Source organism: Vanessa atalanta, chromosome 15 (assembly GCF_905147765.1).
Source record: "Vanessa atalanta chromosome 15, ilVanAtal1.2, whole genome shotgun sequence".
Taxonomy (NCBI): Eukaryota; Metazoa; Arthropoda; class Insecta; order Lepidoptera; family Nymphalidae; genus Vanessa; species Vanessa atalanta.
Genome location: NC_061885.1, coordinates 11,675,876 through 11,695,583, shown reverse-complemented (window position 1 = coordinate 11,695,583; position 19,708 = coordinate 11,675,876).

Here is a 19,708-nt window from a genome sequence, read left to right as displayed (position 1 = left end):
TAATATCGATTAATATATATATTGAACGTGTGTGGTACATCACTACAATAATTTAAACTATACTACTTTTTAAGAGAACAGAAGAATTTAATTCAACAGAAACAACTTTATTGATCATTAGTTTAGAATATAAAAGTAATTGGGCTTTGTATAAGACCACCTGATTTCTTATTTTTTTAAAGAAAATTAAAACACCTTGTATTACTGTTTTCCATTTCGGATATTGAGTGAATTAGTTCAATGGAGGCATAATAGCATCTTAGGTTCTTGATTGATGGTCTATTAATGGATTAAAAAGCGGTTTATTAATTTACCAGTGAATATGGGTGAATTTGCACTTACCATCAGATAATTTCCTCATTACCTTCTAAAAATAATTTAACAAGAAAATATTCAAAGGAATAACAACATTTTCCACAACACAACACAAGTGCTTTAGCTACTTGTGTTGTGTTGTGGAACATGGTACATTGGGATCAAAGTAAAGTATGTGAAGTTGTCCAATATTTATTTATTTATTTTCAGTCAGATTTTATAACGTCTGTAAATTCAAAACAAAACACTAAAATTATTTTTATATCAGTTCGAATTTCAAATGTTTTTAAAGAGAATAATAATCCCAGTTATACTTCTCAGTATTAAAAGATTTTCACATTATTTAGCAATCAAGAGCAAGTACCGTTAATAGAATAAAGCCAGTTATGTGTAACTCTAGTAATGGTCTCCGAAATTACGCACAAGTATATCTAATAACATATAATAAAACTGGTAACGTTATTCCCAACGATTCGATCGATTTAAGTCTTAACAATACAGAGGGGTGTCATCGCGTCGTTATTTGATGATATTAAAAAGTGATCAGCGCCTTTACGTGAGAAATACCGACCGGAAGGTCGGTAACGGGTCACTGTTACATCCTAACACCTGGTGGTGAGGTGAAGATATGTTTTATAGTGATGGTTGTCAAGTTTGTTCGCTCGTTAGTTATTAGTGGCTAATACCGTATCAATGATGTTTTCTGGTGGGAAGTTTTTAATCAGTGGTTTGACTGAGTGATTTTACAGCTTATTCAAACAAAAGAAGCCTTATTCTTCTTGAGTTAAAACGTACATATATAATATTTAGATACAACTAGATATGTATTGCAAAAAATAAACTAAAGTATAAATCATTAAGTTAGAAATAAATCGAGAATATTTGTTTTGCTATAATAGTCAAAATTACTATTATTGGAACAGCAATGTTCCTTTGTGCAAAAACTAAGTATAAAATATAAATAATTAGTTTTCAAGCGCGGCTATACACGTGATTTGGGGGCTAGTGATCAGGTGCTAGGTACAAAAGGCTATGATATTCTTTGCTTCGAGCTCGCCATTCATTAAATACTCAATACATCAAATTCGGTTAGGTGACAGTGAAATCATAACAGACAAATAGATAGAGTTACTTTCATATTTATAATATTCGTATACATTATGTTATATGGTATGATCACCCACGATTAGTACTGGTAGCTAAAAAAAAATATATCTTTAAAAAGCCAGACCCTTCGCCTAATTATAACTTTGACTAATATTAATAATATATATACATACCCACACCCAGACACACATACGCACACACACACACAAACACACATACATTCTACTTATCCTTCATTGTTTTTATTTTATTATGTATAATTTGCTTAAGTTCTCATATGTATAATTTAGCTTTAAGAAGTAAATAATGGCAGAGCACACTGGTCTGTTGTGGCACAGGTTCTTGCTTATCACAAGGACAAGGGAACTCATTTTTATCTGTAAATCATTTTTTTATGAATAGAGCATATTATTATTATTAAAAAAAAATATATACGAGCGAAGCCTCTCTATAAACACTCGTTATAAGTAATCTAGCTGTAATAAATATGAGCTAATTTCAATATTACCTTAATGGCTTTAATAAGTAGCGATGTCGATACATAATTATTGAATTAATGTATCGTAAACATACGCCATTAAGGATAAATTGTAGAACGTACGTTCTATTCGATACTCGGTGATCTTGTCGTATCGTATACTAATAAAATCGATTTTATGTCGGTCAAAGGTATACAAATCGAATAGATAACATATCTTGAATTTTATTAAAGCTGTTTAGTAAATACTGAAGTACGTTAATAATTATAATTTTCATAGTTATTATTTCTTGGAATATTTTAATCGTCGAACCGGTTAGTATAGTTGTATTATTAGTATATTCTGTTATTGTTAAAAAATAATAATACAGAGGTAGACTTCTATTGTATACACCGGTCGCACTCCGTGGTCGAGCAGTGTGTACACCGGTATTCATGGGTACGCCACTCCGAGGCCCGGGTTCGATTCCCGGCCGAGTCGATGGAGAATAAGTTCATTAGTTTTTTATGTTGTCTTGGGTCTGGGTGTATGTGGTACCGTCGTTACTTCTGGCTCACTCACCCTTCAAGCGGGAACACAACAATACTCAGAACTACTGCTGTTTAGCGGTAGCATATCTGATGAGTGGGTGGTACCTACCCGGACGGGCTTGCAAAAAGACCTACCACCAAGACTTTTCTTCGTTCTTGACTTTTCTCTACCGTTGCCTAACTTAGCAACTAACACTTAAAAAACAAAAAATAAAGGAAAACACAGTTAGTTTTTAATTAAAAATAAATTAAAAACAGAAAGCTTAGGAATATAATATAGCTTAAAAACGTGTTAGTCTGTAATTTATATGTAAGTTCCGATTGTATTCTGTTATATATATCTTTACTTAGTATAAAACAAAGCCTCTTTCCGACATCTGTACGCTTAGATCTTTTTTATCTACGCAATGGGTCAATACGGTTTCCATCAATTAACATAGGAAGGTTTATTGTACAATACATATATATTATAGTAGTATATGAGCCGAGATGGCCCATTGGTTAGAACGCGTGCATCTTAACCGATGATTTCGGGTTCAAACCCACGCAGGCACCACTGAAATTTCATGTGCTTAATTTGTGTTTATAAGTCATCTCGTGCTCGGCGGTGAAGAAAAACATCGTGAGGAAACCTGCATGTGTCTAATTTCAACGAAATTCTGCCACATGTGTATTCCGCCAACCCGCATTGGAGCAGCGTGGTGGAATATGCTCCAAACCTTTTCCTCAAAGGGAGAGAAGGCCTTTAGTCCAGCAGTGGGAAAATTTACAGGCTGCTAATGCTAAATAATTATATAAGATAAGAATTTCAACTTTACTAGTCGTAAAAAAACAAAAAAAAGAGCTTTTTATGTTTGTTGTTTATAAAAGTTATACTTAGTAGATAATATTATTGTACGCGTGTGAAGACGGGGCGAGTGGTTAATTTACTATGTAGAATTTTTACCGTTAGTGATTATAAGAAATCTATTAACGAGAGAAAAACCAAGACTCGAGAAAAATTGGCGAATTAAACCCAGTAAGATTATTTTTTAAAACTCGTGTTTAATTTGTTTGGCAATAAAATAATACTTATACAAAAGAAATTAACAGAGCATTTTACAAGGTAAACCTTATGAGCGGAACACAATTTTGCCTTTTATGTTTTATAGCGTAAAGTCTAATATCGCTTAGCATTTTACGCTTAAAGATTATTGTTATAGTGTTTATTTTAGTGATAAATATGAACTTTTATTACACTATAAAGGACGAAGTTTATTTGAGGTTATTTAAATCGGTCTTACTACTGTTTAATAAAACTATGGCTCTTGAAATGTTCGTTTAGCACTTATAGTTTTATAATCTCTATATATTTTGATAGGCTTTTATGTTATAAGCCATATCAATATATTATGCAAGTTATCGCCCGCGGTTTTGTTCACGTTTTAGCGTTGCTCGTCAAAAACAGTACTCTGTATTGTTGTGTTCCGGCTAGAAGGATGAGTGAGCCTGTGTAATCACAGGCACAAGGGACATAACATCTTAGTTCCCAAGTTTGGTGGCGCATAGGTGATATAAGGAATGGTGAATATTTCTTAACTATATTTATTTCTATGGACGGTAGTGACCACTTACCATCAGGTGGCCCATACGTTCGTCCGCCAATGCCATAAAAAAAATTCTATGGAGTTGCTTGCTTCATACCAAATGTCATCAAATTCGGTTCAGTGGCTTGGTCGTAAAAGAGCAACAGACTGACGGACAGATTTACTTAGACATATATAATATTAGTATAGATAATTTATGTTAAGGTTTTCGCTCTTGAAATTTAAATTGTTTTGGAAACAATATCACATTAATATCGTATCATACTTGAGAAATAACATATATTCTCAAGTATGATACGATATTAATGTGATATTGTTTCCAAAACAATTTAAATTATATAATATAAATTTAAATTGTTTTGGATATAAAATAAATATGGATATGAATCTTAAACGATGATTGGGGGTTCAATTCAAGAAATGCAAAAGTAATTTCTCATATGTTTTATTTAGGTTTATAATTCATCACAGAATATCATAGAAACATCGTGAGTCGTGTATGCATCTACGTATTCAAAGCGTTCACACTTTTTCTGTACTTATAATATTTACAGATTGTGGAAAAATATATTACGTTAGCCTTAAAATAATTACTTAAAAATAAAATATACTTTTAACCAGTTTCCTACAACTTTAAACCTACGACAAACGACTCCTCAAAGCTAGCCTGCAACGTTTTATAACCATTGCCGTAATAATGTTGTGGTGTGTTCTCTGACTCGAAGTCGTATAATGATGGTTTATATTTCAAACTTGATGTGTATTGACCATTTTTAGAATTTATCCAATAAGACTGAATTAATCTAAAAATCTTATTATTAATTAAAGTAATACTCTTTGGCCTGGATCTGGATATAAGGAAGGGCCAAGTAGCAGTACTTGGTTTTCCATAACTAAATATCAATAATATTCGCTAAATACCTTTCTTAGATAGATTTCCAATTCTTATATAAACGTGCAGAAAGTAGCTTTTGTACTCACAGTGACGTATAAACGTCGCAAGCTTTTAAGCCACCATGATTCAACCCTAGTGAGTACTGGTCAAATTAATGAGGTGCTCACACAAGGTGCTTTGTCCTTACCTCGTGTAGGGTCCACTTTATAAATTGCTTACCGTAGCTTACTAGATGGTGCGATATATTGCAATGAGATAGCACAGCTCGGTTGTTTTTTAGGGTACCGTGGGCAAAAATAAAATTCATTTAATTTTATCGTGATACGCAAGTCAAAGATATCATAGTTTTTTATTTTATCTGAATAAAAAAAATAAATAAACAGTTTTATATAATATTATTTATATATCCGGGACGTATACAAGTAGATCTTAGTTTAGGTCTTCGAAAATGATATTTGGGTTATATTTGAAGACGCTTCGCTTTCTATGTAAGTCGGTCGCGGCTTAGATACGTCAATGGAAGAACTTGAAGTAATATAGTATAGTTTTTAATCATTTGAAAACAGCTTTATTAATTAGCATAGCATAGCATAGCAATATAGCGTCCGTCATGGTTTGGTTCTTGGTATGAAATTAGTTGATTTTTATCTTATGATCCGACCTGCAAAAGAACACTTGAAGCAATTAAATTAAAAACGAGTAATTATAATTTACACAGTATTAAATTGAACATAAAGTTACCGTCAACACAAAAACATTGATACATTGTACTAAGTCTGGGTTTTTTTTATGACATCTTAATTTTTTTTATATCTAATAACTGAATGTGCATAAGATTAAAAAATCGTAAGCTGTTCCATTATACGCTAGATTTTTTTGGAAACCTGTCAACAGTTTGTATCATAAAAAAGAACCTTTCATATCAACATAATTAAATTGGCTGAAAAAAAAATTGTTGGAAAAAATACGAGAAATATTGTATAACAAAAAAAGAAAAGAGCGTACTCCTTCCTGAAAGGCCGGCAACGCACCTGCAAACCCCCTGGTGTTACAGATGTCCATGGGCGGTGGTAGTCACTTACCATCAGGTGAGCCTCCTGCTCGTTTGCCACCTCTAACATAAAAAAAAAAATATAATAAAATTTTATATTTTACTATTCATCCCTCTAGTTCAAGAAAAGGCTTCTGTTAGAAGTAGTGATGACAATATTCCCTAGTCCCATTGAACCTGTGACTTCCAACACCACTTGCGTCATGAACGTACGTTCATAAGTATTCTCAATCTCCTCTGCTCTGATATACAAACATCATCGCCCATCTACTAACAGATAAGCAATAATTGCTAAACATAAACCTATTCAGAGATTAAAGCGATTGATAAGGTCGTTGCCATTCTAATATTAAAACGTTTTAATACTAATAGTTAACAATAAACTCTAACACGTACTTTATCAAATGCTAACATCAACATGACATGGTCAACGTGTATTCTGTTAACATTTTTCAACACCTAACACGATTCGCAACACATGTTAGAGACTCGCGCAGACTTGAGACTTTATTTTATTTATAAATTTAGTAAGTTATTTTCATTGCCCACGGCCATAAAAAAGTTGAGAGGTGTCAAGGGACACCCGGATGGAACGAAGTTCTTATTCATCATCCTCCTGCCCTTATCCCAATTTTACTTGGGGTCGGCGCAGCATGTCTTCTTCTTCCATACTTCTCTGTCAGACGTCATCTCACAAGTAACATTCTTTCTAACCATATCGTCTTTCACACAATCCATCCATCGTTTCTTGGGTCGTCCCCTACCTCTATATCCATCCACATCCATACTCAAAACCTTTCTCACAACATGGTCCTCATTCCTCCGCATAACATGCCCATACCAAGACAGCCGGTTTCCGGATAGCTTCTCGGTTACCGGTGCCTCTTTCAAACTTCCTCTTATGTACTCATTCCTTACTCTATCCATTCGCGTAACACCACACATTGCTCTCAGCATTCTCATCTCCGCCACATGCAATTGTCTTTCAGTCATCCCTTTTATAGCCCAACACTCTGATCCATATAGAATAGCAGGTCTGATCATGGTCTTATAGATCTACCCCTTAAGTCTAAGGGGAATACGGGGGTCACAAATTGTTCCCGTAACCTGCCGCCATTTCATCCACCCTGTGTTAATCCTGTGCTTTACCGTTCGATCTATTTCGCCATCGCCTTGAATGAGTGAACCGAGATACCGGAAGTCGGAGCAGACTGGAAGGGCTACGCCATCAAGCGCTATGGCTTCAGGACCGGAGAGACCGCCGAAATCGCAGAACATGTATTCAGTCTTCGTTCTACTGATTTTCAAGCCAACATTCTCCAGTTTCTGTTGCCAATCTTCTAATCTGTTCTGGATCTCAGGTCCATCTTCACCAACCAATACAATGTCGTCGGCAAAAAGCATGCAAAGTTCTTATTATTATAAGAAAATATTATTATTATTATTTATTATGTACAAAAAACCTGTATACACTTAACAAAAATAATCGTCGCGACACCACGCTGTTCAATGCGAAATAGAAATGAAAATATCTGGCTTGCTTTCTATAAGAGAGAGAGAGAGAGAGAGAGACAGACAGAAAAACATGCGCACGCCGCACAGCTTACAATAGCTTACTAATATGTTTTTACTAAATAAATAATAATTAGTAATTTCAAATCACGCATTTTTATTTAATACATTTTTAATGACATAACAAATTTAACGTTGCTAAGGAACAACATTATAAGAAACGATATGACCCTTATTATAGCAAAAAGTGTCGTTACAACTTTTCGTGAGATTTTTTTCCGTCTAGCCCCCTTTCACAACGCGCGATAAGGAACTTCGTTCCAATAAACAATGTAAGAGATTTTAGCGATTCCTTGCATTGCCAATGCGTCACCAACCTTGGTAACTAAGTTGTTATGTCCCTTGTGCCTGTAATGAAACTGGCTTACGTCCCTTCAAACCAGAACACAACAATGCAAAGTAATACAGCTCGGCAGTAAAATATCTGATGAGTGGATGATACCTATCCAGATGATCTTGCAAAACACTACCAAGTAGACTCTATATTGCAACAAATAAAATTATCATTATTTAAGTAGTCACAGCCTATGTCTCCCTGCTAGGCTTATATTTCAATCAGCAATTTTCGGTTACGTATCTCATGTTCTATGAATCTTAACCGAATATGTAATGAATAAATGCGAGTTCAAACCCAAGTAAGTACCACTGAATTCAAAAGTGGTCTATTTGTGATTCATCTTGTGTTTAGCGATGAAAGAAAACTTGCAGACTAACAATATTTGATAAAATTATTGATTTTTTTTTGGTGTAAAATAATTCAAACAGGTTTATTTTTTATATACGTCAATAAAATAAGGTAATTTTTTTTTATTAAGACTGTCTTGTCTTAACAAATATGATGTCTGCTTCGATAATAATTTGAAGAGCATAGGTTTATAAGATTTTCCACACATCATTCATATGTCATATTTATAATGATTAGCATATTGTATTACAAAATCATATAAGTGCTTTGGTAGGAACAAAGATTACGTTAAAGATTTATTGCATTAAAAACTGCGTAACAAAAAAAAAGTTAAATTGAGTCTTTTATAAGAATACAATTTCTCAATTCATTTCTGGAAGTGTTTCTTTCAAGTGCGGCTTTTTGAGCAAGGAACCAATGGCACAGGCGTCATAGCATCTTAGTTTCCAAGGTTGATGTCGCTTTGGCGATATAAGGAATGTTTAAAATTGCTTAAGACGCTAATATCTGTAGGCATTTGTGGCCACTTAGCATCCACTAGCGATATAAAAAAAGTATATGATTATAAAACACATAAAAAAACGGAAAAAAACTAATATTCTGGTAGACATATAGATGTATAGATAAGATCGTTTAATTTTATGAATATCCTATTAATTTATAGATAAAATTATTTTCATAAAATATTTTTTTAAGCGATTTAATTGCAAGATAAAAGATTCAATACATTATTAATTGTTTCAAATTATTAATTGATTTACATATATAATAAACAGGAAGGCAAACATATATGATAGGATTCTTCTCGTGCTCGGTGATGAAAAATCCCCAAAAAAATCATTACAATGAATGTCCGATTCAAATCTGCCGCATCCATTAACTACTGTGTATCCATAACCCGTGTAACCCGCATCGGAAAAGTAGGGTGGAATAAACTCGCAACATTACCATCAAGATATTAAAATAAGTTGTAACAGCTAATACGTAGTGATTTAATTTATTATTCATATTAAACAAAGTACTCACTATTTCTGTTCCACACTCGTTACAATAAATATGTATGACATCAGTTCGTATAAACATCGTACAAATACACCGAAGGTCGAAGATTCTCCCACGACCTACGAGTTCACGTGGGCAAATAGAATTGGATGAATCAATCAAACAATCGCCGTCATGTGCATCTCAAATCAGACTTGCACGGTTATCTTGGAATTGGTAATCGTGATCATTTTGATTTTGAAGCTGGATTACTAATGTGAATGTGAAAGTGATTGCATAGAGTTCAGACAACATGATCGCTGTGAAATTTGTTGTTTGCGGCAAGTAACATAATGGTTATTAATAGGAAATAATACAATAAGTTTACAAGATCACTAATTATGGGCACATCCAAAATATTCGTTACGTGATAAATTAAGTGTTGATTACTTCGAAAAATAATTTAGTTAGGATTAGAATACAATGTTATTCTTGTTTCAAACTAATACTATAACTGATATCACATAAAGAAATTTACAAAGGTGCTTAAAAGTATGCGAATGAGATCACGCAACGAAAAATATCACAGAGTTATGAATGGAATTCATGAGTACGTTATGTATGAATTTTTGAGAAGGGTTTTTATCTTCGTCTCCTGTTCTTGTAGCGAGACCGTTTTTAAGTCCATAAATAAGCTCGGTGTTATGGTTTTGAGCAAGCCAGTCTGCGTAGTTACCTTTCATCATATTTTCTACCGTCAAACAGTAACCTTTAGTCTTATCATGTTCCGGTTAGAAGGGTGAGTCCAGTGCAACTCCAAGTACAAAGGACATAACATCTTAGCTCCCATGGTTGGCGTTGGCATGTAAGGAGTGATTAAAAGTGACTAAAAATAAATAAGAGGCAGAACCACATTAACTTCCGGCTGCTTATGAAAATTTGACAAAAAAATAAATATTTTTTTAAAGTTTCAATCCGAACAAGGATTCAATCCCGGAGCCTTAATCAATTTACTAATCTCATATCTTAACTGACTTCAAGAAAGAATGATCTTCTTTCTTGAAGTCAGTTCACTGTCAGTCACTTGGGTTGTTTTATTTATGTTTATACCTCAATACACCGTCATTTATGAAGTGATTTAAAAAATTCCCCATTCGGACCAATTTGAGTTTGAAGAAAATATTTGAATGAAATATTTGCTGTTATACTTTTGTTAAAATTTTATGCCATACTAGGTTTATGTTAGTCGTAGATTTTAGGTATAAAAAGTAGCCCATGTCCTTCCTTGGGGTTCAAGTTTGCTTCATACCAAATTTCATCAAATTCGGTTCAGTGATTTAGACTTGAAAGCGTAACAGACAGACAGAGTTACTTTCGCATTTATAATATCAGTATAGATTGACTGAATACGGGTAAAGTTGATGAGACGTGATTTAAATTAAAAAAAAAAAAACTCGTCTTAATCTTGTCTTGCAAACGGATATTGCGATAAGCAAAAAATTGGTGACTTGCAAAAGGAATTAGGGTCGGTCAGGTCACGTACGGAGGGCAACACGGATACACTTGAGTTATGAAATATGTCATTGTTATGTTAATGTTGACGTCAGCTTCTTTCCACGATTTCAAGTGAAATCTTTAGCTTCGTTGAGCGTTATTTGTTAGGGGAAAAACTGGTGGCGTCACTGTTGATTAATATAAATAGGTAAAAGTTACAGCTAGTGAAATGATCTGATACTACAATATTAATTTTAAAATTCAATTCGTTGTCATTCAGTCCTGACACATACATACCTCACGACATTTTTTTAAAAAACGAATTTGCTTTGGGTATAACCCACAATCTTGAGTTAGGATTCGTGTATTACATTCAACCATAGCGATTAGCCAATATAAAATCATGGTTTTTGTGTAATTGCGAGCGGGCAAATGAGACACTTGATGGTAAGTGGTCACCACCGCCCATAGACATTAACGCTGTAAGAAATATTAACCTTTCCTTACATCACTCCAATACAGTATTGGGAGCTAAGATATTATGTCCCCTTTACCTGCCGTTACACTGGCTCACTCAACCTTTAAATTGAAACACAATAATGTAGGCGTAATTAGCGTGCATAGGGCCCTATCACCATGTACTAAGTGTATTCGACAAAATTATATTACATTGTTTTCATGTGTCCTGTTTTAAGGAAAAACGGAGCCAGGGTGAAACATTTTAGGTCCTAATGAGGTACACTATTACAAGGGAGTAAGAATTATACATTATAATTCTTAGATCTAATGTATGTTGACAAGAGACTCAATACGATATGTGATCCATTCGTCTGTCTGATTTCCGACTAAAATACGATTTAGTACTTCAAAAGACTTGAGATTTACATGCACTTGATATTTATTTCAATTTTGCCCAAGGTTTTCTTTAATATTTTAAAATAAATACTATAAAACTTGTGAGGCGAATACAAACAAACAGACAATCACTAATATCAATACAGAACCAGAAGTCAGGGTCGCGTTGAACAAAAACTCATCTTATTTTTAAATTATAACACGCCGCTGCTAATACAAAATGGCGTCAGAATTGCTATACGTTTGACGGCAAAGATCACGCAGGGCGCGTCAATCAGCGACGGTAACCACACTTAACTGACTAATTTATTAAGTGGTGAGTTAATTATTTTAAAATGATACAGACGGACTTCAATGAAGTTTTATTTTGGTTTGTTTTTAATAATTTATAAATATATCATACATGTACTAGTATAATGACCGACTTAAGAGTCAAAACGTGCTCTATGAGTTTCCATGATCGGCAGCGCTTTTAGTTAAGTCATTGTATGGTTTACATTTTTGGACAAATATTCCTTATCCTCATGGCCTCAATAAATCTACTCCCTAAAATAATAATATACGGTAGATCTCAGATCATAAAAATAAAAAGCAGATGGCACGAATCGTTATGAATACAAATTCCAAATAGTACAGCACAATACGCCTTTTTGTTACAACGTCGAAATTATTGTCATTTTAATAATTAATATTATTGACGTATTATCTTATCATTAATTACAACACATACTACCAGGGACTTGCATTCTATTTTGATTCTGTATTCGCTTTTGTTGCTTCACTTTAATATTCCCTACGCTCTATTACACTTTCGTTTTAGAATATGGGTATAAGCTTATTAGATTTTTTTACATTTGATATTAAATTGACAGTGCGACGATGCAAGAGCGATACAATATTAAGGATGTTCTGTGTTCCTGAATAAGTGTTCCGGTCATAATCAGAATATGATTACTCATATACCGATTTTTACAAGAACACAATGAAGTTTTGTTGCTTTAAATCAATTTAATTACTACTCGATTACTTTACAAACTCGATATTTGCATAAAATAATCATTGGTAAAACATTTTCTTTATACAATATTGTTTATCAGTATTATTGTGAAGTCAAAGTCAAAAGTCAAAAATCTTTATTCAATAGAGAAGTGTTTACACTTGCTTATTGTGAAAAATCTACCACCGGTTCGGGATTTAACACCTCGGACCTGAGAAGAACCGGCGAAAGAAACTCAGCGGGATATTTTTTTTTCCATATTACATGTACAATAATTATTATATTTTAGTTATTTGTGAGATTGAACGATGCGTGTTCATGGTGACCTTCCATCCATTATATGATGCTAAAGAAGCTTGTCAGTTCTTCTCGTTCTGATTAATTGGATAGATATAAGAGATTTGTGCAATATCAAACCTGTTTCTTATCTATATATGAGCATGAGAAATTAGTATTATAGATTAGATGCACTAGGATACTATCGCATGTAAAAAAAAAGCATTAAAACTTAATATTTGAGCAAATTTTAGTAGAATAGTGATCGTAATTTTCCATGTATTTTCCAAGATCCATGGTCACCGTTCGCAAAGACATCAAGTGCACTAATGTCGGGACATTAAGATTAAGGACACATCTAGTTGCTTTACCGGAGATCGTGTTTTTTATACCACTATTATAAATATTTTCAATGATTGCATCCAGATTGAATAATCTTTACAATTGTTGAAATGGATGCGGTATACAGCGCATTAAATAGGTATAAAACAATAACGAAATATAAAAAACATAACAATGGATATCCAATATATTCAAACATACTCGTAATTTAAATTATTAAATATTAATTAATTTTATTATGATTTTATAATCAACGATCAGCCGATCAGACGGATGGAGTTAAGTGGTCATCATCATCCATAGATTTTTATTTATTTATTTAATATTTGGGAAACAAACAGATATAAAATATAATCTAATTACATAATACAATTTAAATATCACATTATCCAGCGAAGTTTCCACCGATTGATAAAACATAAAATGCACTCAAATATTTTAACACAATAAGAGAAAAATTATTGGACAATATTAAAAATATATAATTAAGTTAATTTAAGATTGTTACAAATATTATCTTTAAATTGAATCAAAGATAAATTAAATATATCAATCTTCCTAAAATGCTTATTATATTCGCGACAAGCTCTGATTAGAAAACAGTTAGCGTTGTGATGAATGACAAGTGGGAGTATAAAAACATAACGGTTGACGAACGTTGGATCGTGGGCAGTTCAGAGACAGCTTGCTAAGTAGAAAAGGGGAGTCAACAATATTATTAATGATTTTATATAAGAAAACTTGGTCTCTCATAGATCGGCGTTTTGAAAGGTAATAAAGGTTCATGGGTAGAATCGCTAGATTTAAAAGACAAATATTTTAAAAAATTGTTTTGGATCTTCTCAATTTCATTTAAATGAATATTGTACTGAGGATTCCATACCGTAGATGCATACTCGAGTATAGAACTGACGTACGCGTTAGCAGGTTAATAGTAGAAGTATTTTTAAATTCAGATCCTGTTCTCATGATTTTTGCTAAATAGGAAAGGTTTAGGATATATTGGTAGCCTCAAAGGAACTCGATATCGAAATTTAAAATTCGCAAATATCCCCAAATTATAATATAATATAATTGTATATACATTCGACCAGGATGCCTATCCCCTGGATAGGCATCCTGGTCCAGTCCAGTCCAGCATATGAATCACAAGTGACGTTTCTAATAATCCAATACTTTTAGTAAATATACCACATCCAATCCGCAAACATCGGCGTTATCTCGATCATTACGTGTCGAGCACTTTACAATCGGTCACCTTGACTTTTCCCGATCGGTATGAAATAATTTGACATAATACCGCATCTACCGTCATTAGCTGTTGTCATTACTTCGTGATGCGCAATAGTTCGCTTTTGAGTTTAATTTATGTTCGACTTTTTGTATCTTGTTAATGTGAATTGTTTTGTTACAGAATCAATGACAGACGTGTGAATTATGGTTACAAGGTTCGAACAATATGTACATATTTATTTGGTGGTAAGCTTTATGTGAGTTACCACTTTAAGTAGGTACCACTCACTCATCAGATATTCGACCCCCAAACAGCAGTATCGTTGTGTTCCGGTTTGACAAGCACAAGGGACATAACATCTTAGTTACCAAGATTGGTGATGCATTGGCGATGTAAGGAATGTATAATATTACTAACAGCGCCATTTTCTAGTGGCAGTGGTGGCCACTTGCCCAGTTGACCACCCGCTTACCTATATCATAGGAAAAGAATATTAAATATGTCCTCTTTGGTCTAGTGGCTAGTTTATAATGTTGCAGATTTCAAAGTTCCAGGTCCAAGCTCTCCATTTATGAACAGATTCGTCAAATGATATTGATACCCAGAGCATATAAGCTTATACTCCCGAGCCTTGGAAAGCATGTGAAGCCATTGGTCCTGTGTCTGTACTTTTCCTGATATCAGATATGCTGTCACATGTGCTTATGAGAGTGGGATGTCTATTTGTATACACATACGCTTTAATAAGAGCTAAATAAGAGCCGAGATGGCCCAGTGGTTAGAACGCGTGCATCTTAACCGATGATTTCGGGTTCAAACCCAGGCAGGCACCACTGAAATTTCATGTGCTTAATTTGTGTTAATAATTCATCTCGTGCTCGGCGGTGATTTTATTAAATTTCCATTTACGTATTTGACATATTAAAGCGTTTTTTTTTTTTTTTTTAGCATTAGCAGCCCGTAAATGTCCCACTGCTGGGATAAAGGCCTCCTCTCCCTTTGAGGAGAAGGTTTGGAACATATTCCACCACGCTGCTCCAATGCGGGTTGGCGGAATACACATGTGGCTGAATTTCGTTGAAATTAGACACATGCAGGTTTCCTCACGATGTTTTCCTTCACCGTCGAGCACGAGATGAATTATAAACACAAATTAAGCACATGAAATTTCAGTGGTGCCTGCCTGGGTTTGAACCCGAAATCATCGGTTAAGATGCACGCGTTCTAACCACTGGGCCATCTCGGCTTATTAGACGTATTTCATTCTGATATTAAATAGTAGTTGTCGCCCGTGGCTTAGCTCGGGTATAAGGGGTTGGTCATTTGGTAATAGGCATAAAAAGTGTCCTTCCTTGGAGTTCAAGCTTTCTTAATATCAAATTTCATCAAATTCGGTTCAGTATTTTTATCGTGAAAGAGCAAAAGATAAACAGACTTACGTTTTCATTTATTACATTAGTATAGATATATGTAGTAAGTAAGGGCTCTTTCTCTCGAGGAGAAGATTTGAAGCTTAATCCACTACGATGTTCTATTTCAGCTTGGTGGATTTTATTTGTCATAGTATACATATACGCAGTTTTCTCGCGACGTTTTTACCACCGAGCATAATGAATTATAAAAACACTCACTCGGATTTGAATCATGACCTGCTGTTTTGATCTACGCATTCAATCCACTGAGTCGTGTCCGGTTTTTAAATATGACATAAATAGATTTAATGAGCTCACATAACGTAATGGTTTGAATGATTTTTCTATATTAATCACCTGGATGATTGGCATAAACACGACTATTATAGATGATGCAAAATTTCTGCCCCACGACCTCGTAACCCTCGATTTGTATGAAACTAATGAAAGTGTCTTCATTTAATAATGCCATTTATCAATACGTCATCAATACAAAAATATGTAACGCAAATATTAAAATCTCAAGCGCCGAAATGGTTCTTTCGAGAAATGAGATTTAAAGTGAAATGTTTAAAACTCATTTTCCAAAAATAACATTTTGGCGTTTGAGCTTTTATTCCATTGCACTGACGATATAGTTTTAGTCAACGATTTGAATATTTAACGAAGCGTTAATATTTGGTTGTTTTGATTTATGAATTTTGAATTTGGAATAGAAAGTTGTGCGTTACGAATGGTTTGAAGTTTTTGTTATGTGATTATATGGTTTTTGTTTTGCGTTAATTATTTTTTAACAATTAAAATATTGTTTTATAATATGATTGTAGGGGATAATCCGATATATGTTTTTATCTTCCCCACTCCTAGCACGAGCTTTAAACTTAACTGGAGGGCTAAATAGGAATATTATACTAAAGTATATAAATATATTTGTCAATAAAAATGTTTAGCTAATTATTTATTTTAAGGCAATTTTGTAAATTGAGGCATATTATTAATTAATTAAGAGTGCGTTATATTAGTAGCTAACTCATACTGCTGCAGATAAGGTTGATGCTGGATTAAAATCGGGAATAAGCCCAATGATTATTGTATATATTTACGATTTTTATTCAATTTGAAATGTTTTTTTTTTAATATTTAAAATTAATTAATTAACTATCATTTATTAAATGAATCTTCTAGAAGAAATATAATACGTAATTTTCAGATAGTATGATCTATATTATTAAAAATAATTACTACAAATATATATTCATCGATATAGTAGCATCACTAATTAGGTAACATTACCAGACTACTAATCGATATAGCATCGATGCAATAAATATATCCTCATAAAATCGTATAGTTATATCTTTTATAAACCGCTTAACGGACGATTTATATTCAGAATACGTCGGTTTTAAAAACGAAAACTAGATTTTTAAATTCATAACGAACTGTATAAGTCGATAACGGCTCTTGTTATTGTGACAGATGTCAATAGCGTTTTTTTTTTTTTTGTTAAATTTGTGTGGCATCTACTCGGGGTCAAGCGAAGCTCACATAAAAAAATTTAAACGGCCCACTTTAGATAGGACATACATTTGGTCGAACTTTGATTCGCCCACGCGTTTTATGCTTGTTTTAAAAATTATCATAATATACACGATTTGAGAATCTGTCGACAAATTTGTTTCTAATTTCGAAATTCTGAATTAAATTCAATGTTCGCTTATCTTGTTATTGATTGGTCAAAGGTGTTTCTTCGGGTAAGTTCAGATAGCCTTATTAGCCAGAATTAAGTAAAAATGCTACGGTTAGTTTGCAAGTTTTATTATGTTTAACGATTTCATAATTTTGATGGAAGAAAACCTGAAATCTGTTGTAGAAAAAAGATGAGGGTCGTTGACCTTTCTTAAAAGGTGACGTATTAAATTAAACCTGATCACAAACTTTGTATTTATGACAAACTACTTAGATATCCTTGTGAATATTTGGTGGTTTCGTGTATCCCAAATTGTGTTAGATGCTTAAAGGGCCTGAATATATCAGTTACTAGATCATGTGAACCTCGTTAAACATTGAAACTATTGAACCTCTTTAACTAAACAAATTTCTCCAGACATTCGTGTCTTTGGCGTAAAATTACATTATTTTGGATTTGTTTTTATTTCCAAGCAGTTTCACAATTAATGTTTCAGGATTAGTAATGAAATTGTCCTAACATTGGCAGCGTATCAGTTGGAGGATTTGTAGTTCACTAGCAGCTTGTAGCCAATCTGGTAGCCTCATTTTTTTTATTTAAATTCAAAAAAAGAACACACCCACACAGAGATAAGTCTCAGTTCAATAATATGCATCAAAATACAAGTCCGCGGTCCAAACGTATCCTGATGACAAACTACCCTTACCGATATTTCTTAACGCTATACGTCGTGATGATAAAACGGTAACACGGACCACCCATTTGCCGGACCGTGAACACGTATTACGCTCAGACAGATACGCTAACTTAATATGGACATTGATTTTATTATTTATATTTATTAATTTGTATTGTATTAAAAATATCATGATCAAAATAGTTACTCCACCCGAGTGAGCTCTTATAAGCCCGTTTGAATAATTATTTTACAAAATTGAATTAAATTGAAGTTACCGATGGTTAGATGTAGATTCTAGTATTAAATAATCGCATTTAGATTGATTTGATCTATTTTCCGTATAATTTACTAATATTGTATTATACATACCTTGTTAGTAATAAATAACCCTGGTAAATATTCCATTACTGGCCAAAAACTTCTTGACAGCTGTAAAGTAACAACATTGCTCAGCGAATGCATCTTCTTCTTTTGAGGAGAAGGCTTATTCTACCACGTTGCTCCAATGGTGTGGTATGAATGCTGAATTTGGTGACGTGATACACACGTAAATGACTTTCATCAGATTGAGGTTCTTCACCGACTTCTTCGATTGGCGACCTTTGGTTAAGATGCACATGTTCCTCTGAGACTTATTCAGAAATAATAATAATGAAAAACAATATTGTAAGAATTCCTCAGAGAGTTATCGTTATAGAAATATTAATACTTGGTGATAGGAATATTGGTAAATAGCGTTATGTTAACTAACTGGAGCCGAGATGGCCCAGTGGTTAGAACGCGTGCATCTTAACCGATGATTTCGGGTTCAAACCCAGGCAGGCACCACTAAATTTTCATGTGCTTAATTTGTGTTTATAATTCATCTCGTGCTCGGCGGTGAAGGAAAACATTATGAGGAAACGTGCATGTGTCTAATTTCAACGAAATTCTGCCACATGTGTATTCCGCCAACCCGCATTGGAGCAGCGTGGTGGAATATGTTCCAAACCTTCTCCTCAAAGGGAGAGGAGGCCTTTGGCCCAGCAGTGGGAAAATTTACAGGCTGCTAATGCTAATGCTAACTAACTGTATATCTTTTTATTATCTATAATAATAATATCATCATGAAATAAAAAAAGAAGGTATATTATTCGATACAAGATTATATAGATGATAAAAAAGCGTGGAGTTAATGCTTATTGACTTCCAGACAGGAGACTAACACGACTGTATTTTTAGATGTTGAAACAGAGTAACTACTGAGTTTCTTGCCGGCTCTTCTCGGTAGTATCTACATTTCGAACGGTGATAGCTTTACCTTAAGTAATATAGTTTATTAAATGACGATTCAAAAATGCTTGTAAAAGCCTACTTGAATAAAGTATGTTTTGATTTTTAGAATCTTTTAAGGTTTTTTTTGGGTATTGCACACGATATATGATGTCTATGATAACATGGTTATTTATCTTTTAATTATTTGGTATGGCCATTTTTACGGATTGATTTGAGCGCAATTAGATTATATTAAAATTTTACTATCGAATTT